Source organism: Psammomys obesus, unplaced genomic scaffold (genome assembly GCF_907164565.1).
Source record: "Psammomys obesus unplaced genomic scaffold, mPsaObe1.curated_primary_1811, whole genome shotgun sequence".
Lineage (NCBI taxonomy): Eukaryota > Metazoa > Chordata > Mammalia > Rodentia > Muridae > Psammomys > Psammomys obesus.
The window spans coordinates 12,156,485-12,163,750 of NW_026586550.1; the positions used below are offsets into that span (position 1 = coordinate 12,156,485).

The window sequence follows — 7,266 nt, forward strand, 5'->3', positions numbered from 1 at the left end:
TCTTCTTCTTCTTCTTCTTCTTCTTCTTCTTCTTCTTCTTCTTCTTCCTCTTCCTCTTCCTCTTCCTCTTGTTGTTGTTGGCTTTTCATCTTTTACATGTGCTCTGTCTACTTTCTAGTTAGTCTGTCTTTATTAAATACAGAGTGATAGCCAGGTCTTTGGCTAGAAAGCTGACTAAGAACTGTCAGCCCAGTGAGAGAGACAGAGAATGAGTTTCATGGGACTATGCCATGGCCAGTGACAGTGCTGGCTTCTGGAAAGCCCAGATGACCTGGGCTCTGTGGGAACATGGAAGACAGCTGCTCCCCCCCTCCTCTGTCCATTCCCCATTTTCTTCCCTTGTCAGTAGATGTAATGAGTTCATTTTATGTTTAAGGCTGTAGCCTTAGAACCCTTGTTTCTAGGGAACCTTCCACCAAGCAGGAGTCAATATGGCTGTGGTGTCTGAAAGACTTGGGGTGGGGCTACAGTTTACATCTTGGTCACCTCCTGGCTGCTGGAGGGGACTCAAGGATGGAACTTCATCTATCCAAATACCCACTTTGTTCTTCAGGGAAACAGTGAGTGTGTGATCGTGTTTTCCTCATGGAATTGCTGTTATGATGTGGTCAACTTGGGATAACAGAAGAGTAACTAACCTATGCTAGGTATGGAGTAAATCTTTTTTATTATTAACAAAAAAGGAAATTTGGGGCTGGATGATGTAATGCAGCTCAATTGATAAATTGCTTGCCTTGCATTGTGTTTGATGCCCAGAACCCATGCGAAAACTGCCAAGCATAGTGGCATGCATTTATAACCATGGTGTTGGGGAGGCGGAATCCATAGACTTACCGATCAGTGGCATAACTGTACCAGTGAGCTCCTGGTTCAGTGAGCGGCCCTTTCTCAAAAATAAATAAATAAATAAATAATAAAAAAAAAAAGGAGAAAAGTGATTAAGGAAGACACCCAACATCGGCCTCTGGCCTCTGTATGCACACATATCAACATTATAATAGCAACTCCATGAGGAAAACATGATCACACACTCCCTGTTTCCCTGGAGAACAAAGTGGTTATTTGGACAGATGGAGTTCCATCCCTGAGTCCCCTATAGTGGCTAAGAGGTGGCCGTGATGTAAACTGTGGCCCAATCCCAAGTGATACATCGATTATGCTCAGGGCTGGTCTGTGTGCTCACCAAAGGGGTCCTCCACTAAAGAGCAACAATGGAGGTACTGTCAGGAGCCAAGGGCGGGAACAGTGAGAGGCTTGGATGCTGTTTTCTTCTGCTCAGGCTGGCTAGGACTCTCTCCGTGTGGCCACCCTCTACAGGTTCTAGTTGCAGTGACCTACTCTGTCCCTCAAGCCTCAGGTTTTGCTATCTCTTTGGTTGTCAGTCATGGGTCTCTTCTATTATCCTCTGGTCTCTGAACTGATTTTTTTTTTTTTTTTTTTGAGATAGAGTTTTTCAGCATAGCCTTGGCTATCCCGGACTCGCTTTGTGGACCGGGCAGGCCTGACTCACAGCGATCTGCCTGCCTCTGCCTCCAGAGTGCTGCGATTACAGGGTGTCCCCCCACACCAGGTATTTGGGGGTGGAGGGTGTTTGTTTTCTGTTTATTTGTTTTGTTTTATTTTTCCTGTGTAGCCTTGGCTGACCTGGACTCACTCTGTAGATCAGGCTGGCCTCCAGCTCACAGAGATCTGCCTGCCTTTGCCTCCCTGAGTGCTGGGATTACAGGCGTGCACCACTGCACCCAACTCTGAACTGGTTTTTGAGAGCAGCTTAGTGCTATTTCCTACAGGCATGTTATTGTGAGAAGACCCCTAGAGCTTGTTCATCTTTATATAACAAATTTTACACTTATTGCACAATGCTTCGTTTTGCTCTCCACTTGTATGAGTTTAAACTCTTTCTGATCCCTTGTGTAAGTTGGATCATGCAGTGTGTAGTTCTTTCGTGTAGTCATATGTGCTGACATCTCTTTTTAAAGGCTGAATAGCATCTCTTTGGTGGACATACCACAGTTTTTTCATCCGTCTATCCATCCATCTATCCATGGATCTTTGGGCTGATTTCTTCTTTGGCTATTGTAAATGATGTTGTAATAATTGCAGGAGAGCAGGCATCTCTTTGAGATACAGACTTCAGTTCTCTTTCTTTTGGGTATTGCTTAGTTGGCTCTATGGTAGCTCCATTTTAAAGTTTTTGAGGTCTCTCCACACTGTCTTCCATAGTGATTGTTCAACTTATATCCACAGTATACAAGGGTTTCAGTTTCCATCCCTCACTGAGGTAGAGTCTCACTATGTAGCCCTGGCTGTCCTGAAACTCACTATGTAGACCAGGCTGTCCTTGAACTTACAAAGATCCACCTGCCTGTGCCTCCTGAGTGTTAGAATTAAATGTGCGGCTGCCACACCTAGCCCAGCATGTCTCTCTTCCCTAACAACTTGCTTTCATTTTTGGTAGTAGCCATCTTAACAGGTGTAAGGTGATATTTCACTGTGGTTTTAATGTGAATTTCTCCTGATGGTTAGTGACACTGAATCCTTTTCATGCACCTGTTAATCATTTAAATGCCTTATTTGGTAAAATAGCACTCAAGTTTTACCCATATTAAAATCAGTTTTTTGTTCTGTTTTGGTGTGTGTGTGTGTGTGTGTGTGTGTGTATAAAATTGTCTTTAAAGTTCTCTTCATTATTCTATTTGAGTGTTTTTTGTCTTGCTGGGACTTTGATCTATATGTATGAAGGCCATGACAGAGGCCACAGCAGGGGTTATGGGGGTGGGGAGGAGGTGGAAAGCTGTACTTTGAGCCTTACTGGCCAGTTCTTCCCCCAGCTATGGCTTCATAGGGGCCTTACAGTCTCTGGCCTGAAGAGCAAGTGAGGGTGAAAGCATCTTTGCCCTCCTTTCCTGAGGAGATTCCTGGATGCCCTCTTGCCTTGCAAATAGCCCTTCTGCAGCATGCACTCGGGAAACCTGTCTGTAGCCAGAAGCTCACGTTCTGGGCACATGTACTGGGTTTGCAGATGGTGCCTGTATTTATGAAAAGCCCAGCACACTGACAGGACCTGCAGACACATGGATAAATATTATGCCTTTCTTTTTTAGGCAATATGTGAATCTTTCCAATTTAATTGCTGTCAAAGGCAGGATGCTTATAGTCGCTGAGGCAAAGCAAACAGTGGGGACTTCCAAGGAGGCTGTTCCTACTGTTCCAGCCTGGCTCTGTGGCCAACACCTGCATGAATTAAACCTTAGTTTCTTGCTCTTGTTGAGTGTTAGGGGGCCTTTTCTCTCATGGGCTGAGAGAGCTACAGGTGGAGAGGCCAGAGAAGAGACAGCTCATTTCAGCTCTCCTATAACCTGTAACAATTTGTTGGGTGTATGTTCAGGCTGAGAGAATCTAACCTCAGCTAAGAAATCAGTCACTTTTCTCAGACATGAGTGACAGTCACCAATTCTGGCCATCTCAAGTGGCATCTGGTCTTGTGCTCCACAGCTGGGTCCAGAGAACATTTTGTTTGGTTTTAAAATTATTCCATGTAGGGCTCCAGTTAGCTCACAAAGCAGTTTTTGTGTGTATACAAGTTAGGTAAGGGCAGCCCTTTCCCTTCCAGAGTACAGGGTTTGACAAACAGAGCTGCAGCTGGCTTTAGGCCCACAGGTACTCTGGGAGGTTCCGTTAACTGACCACAACCTACCCTACCATAAAGACTCAACCCATTGCTGGAAATTCCTTTTTTTAAAGATATATTTTATTTTTATTTTTATTAATTACAGTTTATTCACTTCGTATCCCACCTGTAGCTCCCTCCCTCTTCCCCTCCCAATCCCACTCTCCCTCCCTCTTCTCCACCCATGCCCCTCCCCCAGGCCACTGATGGGGAGGTCCTCCTCCCCTTCCATCTGTTCCTAGTCTACCAGGTCTCATCAGGACTGGGTGTATTGTCTTCCTCTGTGGCCTGATAAGGCTGCACCCCCCTGTATTTTAATCTTCTGCTCTTTCTTTTCTACCCCTTCATCTCAGCAAAAATAAAGCCCCAGTGACCTACATTTGCCAAGTACAGAGAAGTGTGGATCTGTGATTCCATGTGCTTTACCTCCGCCTCACTGTGATTGATAAACCTCTCCTTCCTTGTTCAGATGGGGTGCGTGCTACCCAGTCTCTTAGAGTTCTGCAACGATTGCCTCCTTTTATACAACATACTTTAATTTGCCCCAATTCTTTTAATTCCTTGCCTGTAATAAGTACAGCTGGGCTCTGTACATTGTGACCTCCCAAAGGTGTTAGTCATGCCTGTCTTCAAAGTACGTGGTATCAGTGTGTGCCTTGTGCTGGAGGCGAGAGAGATAACGATGAGTGGAGAAGACAGAGTGCCTGTCCTTGAGAAATGCAAAATCTAGAGAAGTGAGGCATAAAAACAGATAAAGTCCAGCCAGTGGTGTCTTGCCAGCCTGAAGAGGTGTGAGCCCAGCGCCCAGAGCCCAGCAGGAGTGCTTTCCTGGTGGCAGGTATGGCTTTGCTGGGAAGCTGCCGTGTGAGTGTTCCCTCGGAACCACTCGCCGTCATCAGACTCCATTAATGAAGCACATGGCCATGTTTTCTTTGTATGACACAGGGAATGGGGTAGCTGGATGTAGGGAGGTTCTGGGGAAGAGAACCCTGAGTTCTAATCCTGGCCAAGTCACTTTATCTTCTTATGCCATCACTTTCTTAGCATTTGTAAAACAAGGAGACAATGGTAATTAATAGTATAATCTACTCAATGAGGTCATACAGTGGACGAAATGGAGCATTATCTCTAACAGAACCCAGGAATGGACTCTAGATGTGTTAAAAATGCTGGTTCCTCCAGCTTTCAGGGATCCTGGATAGGGTGTCTAAGTTGTTTATCCTGGGGTGTTCTGCATTCACCTCTGTGTGTATGTGACATGTGTGAGGTTGGAAACCACATAACCTAGTTTGGCTGAGCTAGGTTATTATTGTCATATGTAATCTAATGATGAGGACATATTCTGAGAACCTATCCTCAGGAGATTTTGATCAACTTTGTGAATTTTATAGTGTGTTTACATGGACTAAGATTGCCATGGCAGCAGATATCAGTAGGTGATTTTTTCTTAAGGAATCTCCATCTTGTCTGTGGCCCGGCTTTGCTCGAAGCACTAAGTTGCCTATGACTTTATTAGAGCAACTGCCATGGAGAAAGTGGGGATGGAGAAGAAAGACGAGATCCAGGGACATTTTTGAAGGAAGTTAGATGGCATTAGATGACTAGGAAAGAAGGATCTCCCAGGGAGGAAGTGGCTTCAGAGATGATGTGATGGATAAAGAGGAAGTGATGCTATTAATGGAAATCATGAAACTCAAGCACACAAGGTGTGGATTTGAGCTGAGGTAGTGGGGACTGTCTGGTAGGTATGTTCTCTAGACCAGTCTAAAGAGGCGGGTAGGATGAGTCATGAGAAGGTGGGTTGGGGAGTGATGAGGAAGGCCAGGGCGTGTGAGAAGCCACAAGGACTTTGTGGGTTGAAGCAGAAGTATAGTGGGGCTGAAAACTGAAGATACAGGGAAAGAGTGTACAGCATTCTGCAGAACTTTGTCTCTGGATAGAGGCTGTCCTGTTAGAGGAATATCTGCCAATAACTGGGAACTGGGCAATTGTCCAAATAGGATTTACAATAAGGCATCGGTTTCACAAGGCTTTCTGTAAATTATTGCACTCCACCAATTGCCAGGTTCCCTGCTGACAGTGGGCCAGGGGGGTCAAACAATTCAATCAGGTGCCACCAGTTATAAATTGAAAATCAGTGGGGTGCAAAATGGATTACCATCAAAATCCATTCAGGTGAAAAACCAAATTTCACAACCCCTAACCTTTAAAAACCACCCCTTTCCTGATTCTTCGCAATGCTCCGACACTAAGTTTTTAATATCCCCCAGATGAGCAAACATCAATAGAAACTTCAGGAGGCTGAAAGAGAGGAGGGAGTCAGTCCTAGCCAGCCTTCCTTCAGAAACTTCCAAGACGGCAGTCTTCAAGTTTAGACAAGAAGCACCTGGAAGGAAGGCTTCAGCAAGGCAGTTTCAGCCAGGCTGTAGCATGGAGTTTCTGTGTATCTGGGCTTAGGTCTGAGGTGACACCTTTCTAGCAAGTTCCTATGGAATGTTCACCCTGCTGGTGCTTAGGCTACCTTTAAGGATCTGTCCTTAAAATGTAGGAAGAATTTGGCAATTTGACTAGCTCAACAAGCTGATTAATAGTGACTTAAATTGTTTTTTGAGATTACAATTACACCATTTCCCCTTTCCCTTTCTCCTTCTAAACCCTCTCATATACCCTTCTTTACTCTCTGTAAAATCCATGGCCTCATTAAATGTTGTTACATGCATGTATGTAAATGCATATATATTCCAAAATATAACCTGCTCAGACTTTATAATATTACTTGTATATATGTTTTCAGGGCTGACCATTTGATATTGAATGACAAATCTGTGTGCTCCTCCTTGGGAAAGACTATTTCTCCCATGCTCAGCATTCCTTAGTGGTCTGTAGTTCTTTGTGTAGCATTGAGGCCTGTGATCTTTCCTGAATCCACTTAAACATCTCTATTGTTCTTGCTCAGCTCATGATTAGGCACTTATGTTGGTGAAGTTTATGTGTGTGGCTTTTGATATTGTAGGAGACATGGTCTCAAACTCCCTGATTCTCTGCTTCTTACAATATTTCTTCTTCCTCTTGCAAAATATTCCTGAGCCTTAGAAATGGGAGCTGCTTTATAGATGTATTTATTTGGACTGGGATCCAAACTCTGTCCTATGATTGACTGCGGTTTTCTATAATGATCTCTGTCTATTTCAAGGAGAAGTTTACTTGATGCTGGGTGAGGACTCCACTTATCTGTGGGCGTAAGGACAAGTATTTGGAATGTAGTTAGGGAGTGTGCTGGACCAGGCACTGAGTCTGTTGTTGGGCCACAGTTTTAAGAAACCTGAGAAGAGAATGGTCCAAAGAAATCCAGATTGATTTGAAAGCCCTGTGTTCAGAAGTGAGGTTAGGTGGAGGGAGAGAAGAAAAGGAAGGTAGCCTTTCCGTCCCTATCCTTGTTCTAGAAGACTGGGTGCTGAAAGTGCAAGTTCTCTGGCCTGTGTGGAAACAAATTTATTTGATTGCAAATTCCTTTTTAAATTTGAAGTGGTGTGTGCGTGCATGCATGCGCACAGATGTTGTAGTTCAATGGGTGTGTGCATGCATGCACACAGATG

At 44.4% G+C, this 7,266-nt stretch overlaps 1 protein-coding gene across 1 annotated transcript in view; it reads left to right on the forward strand.

Annotated features, from left to right (window-relative positions):
* Tmem178b (transmembrane protein 178B) overlaps positions 1–7,266 on the forward strand; it is a 369,185-nt gene that overhangs the window by 122,122 nt on the left and 239,797 nt on the right. The window lies entirely within an intron of this gene.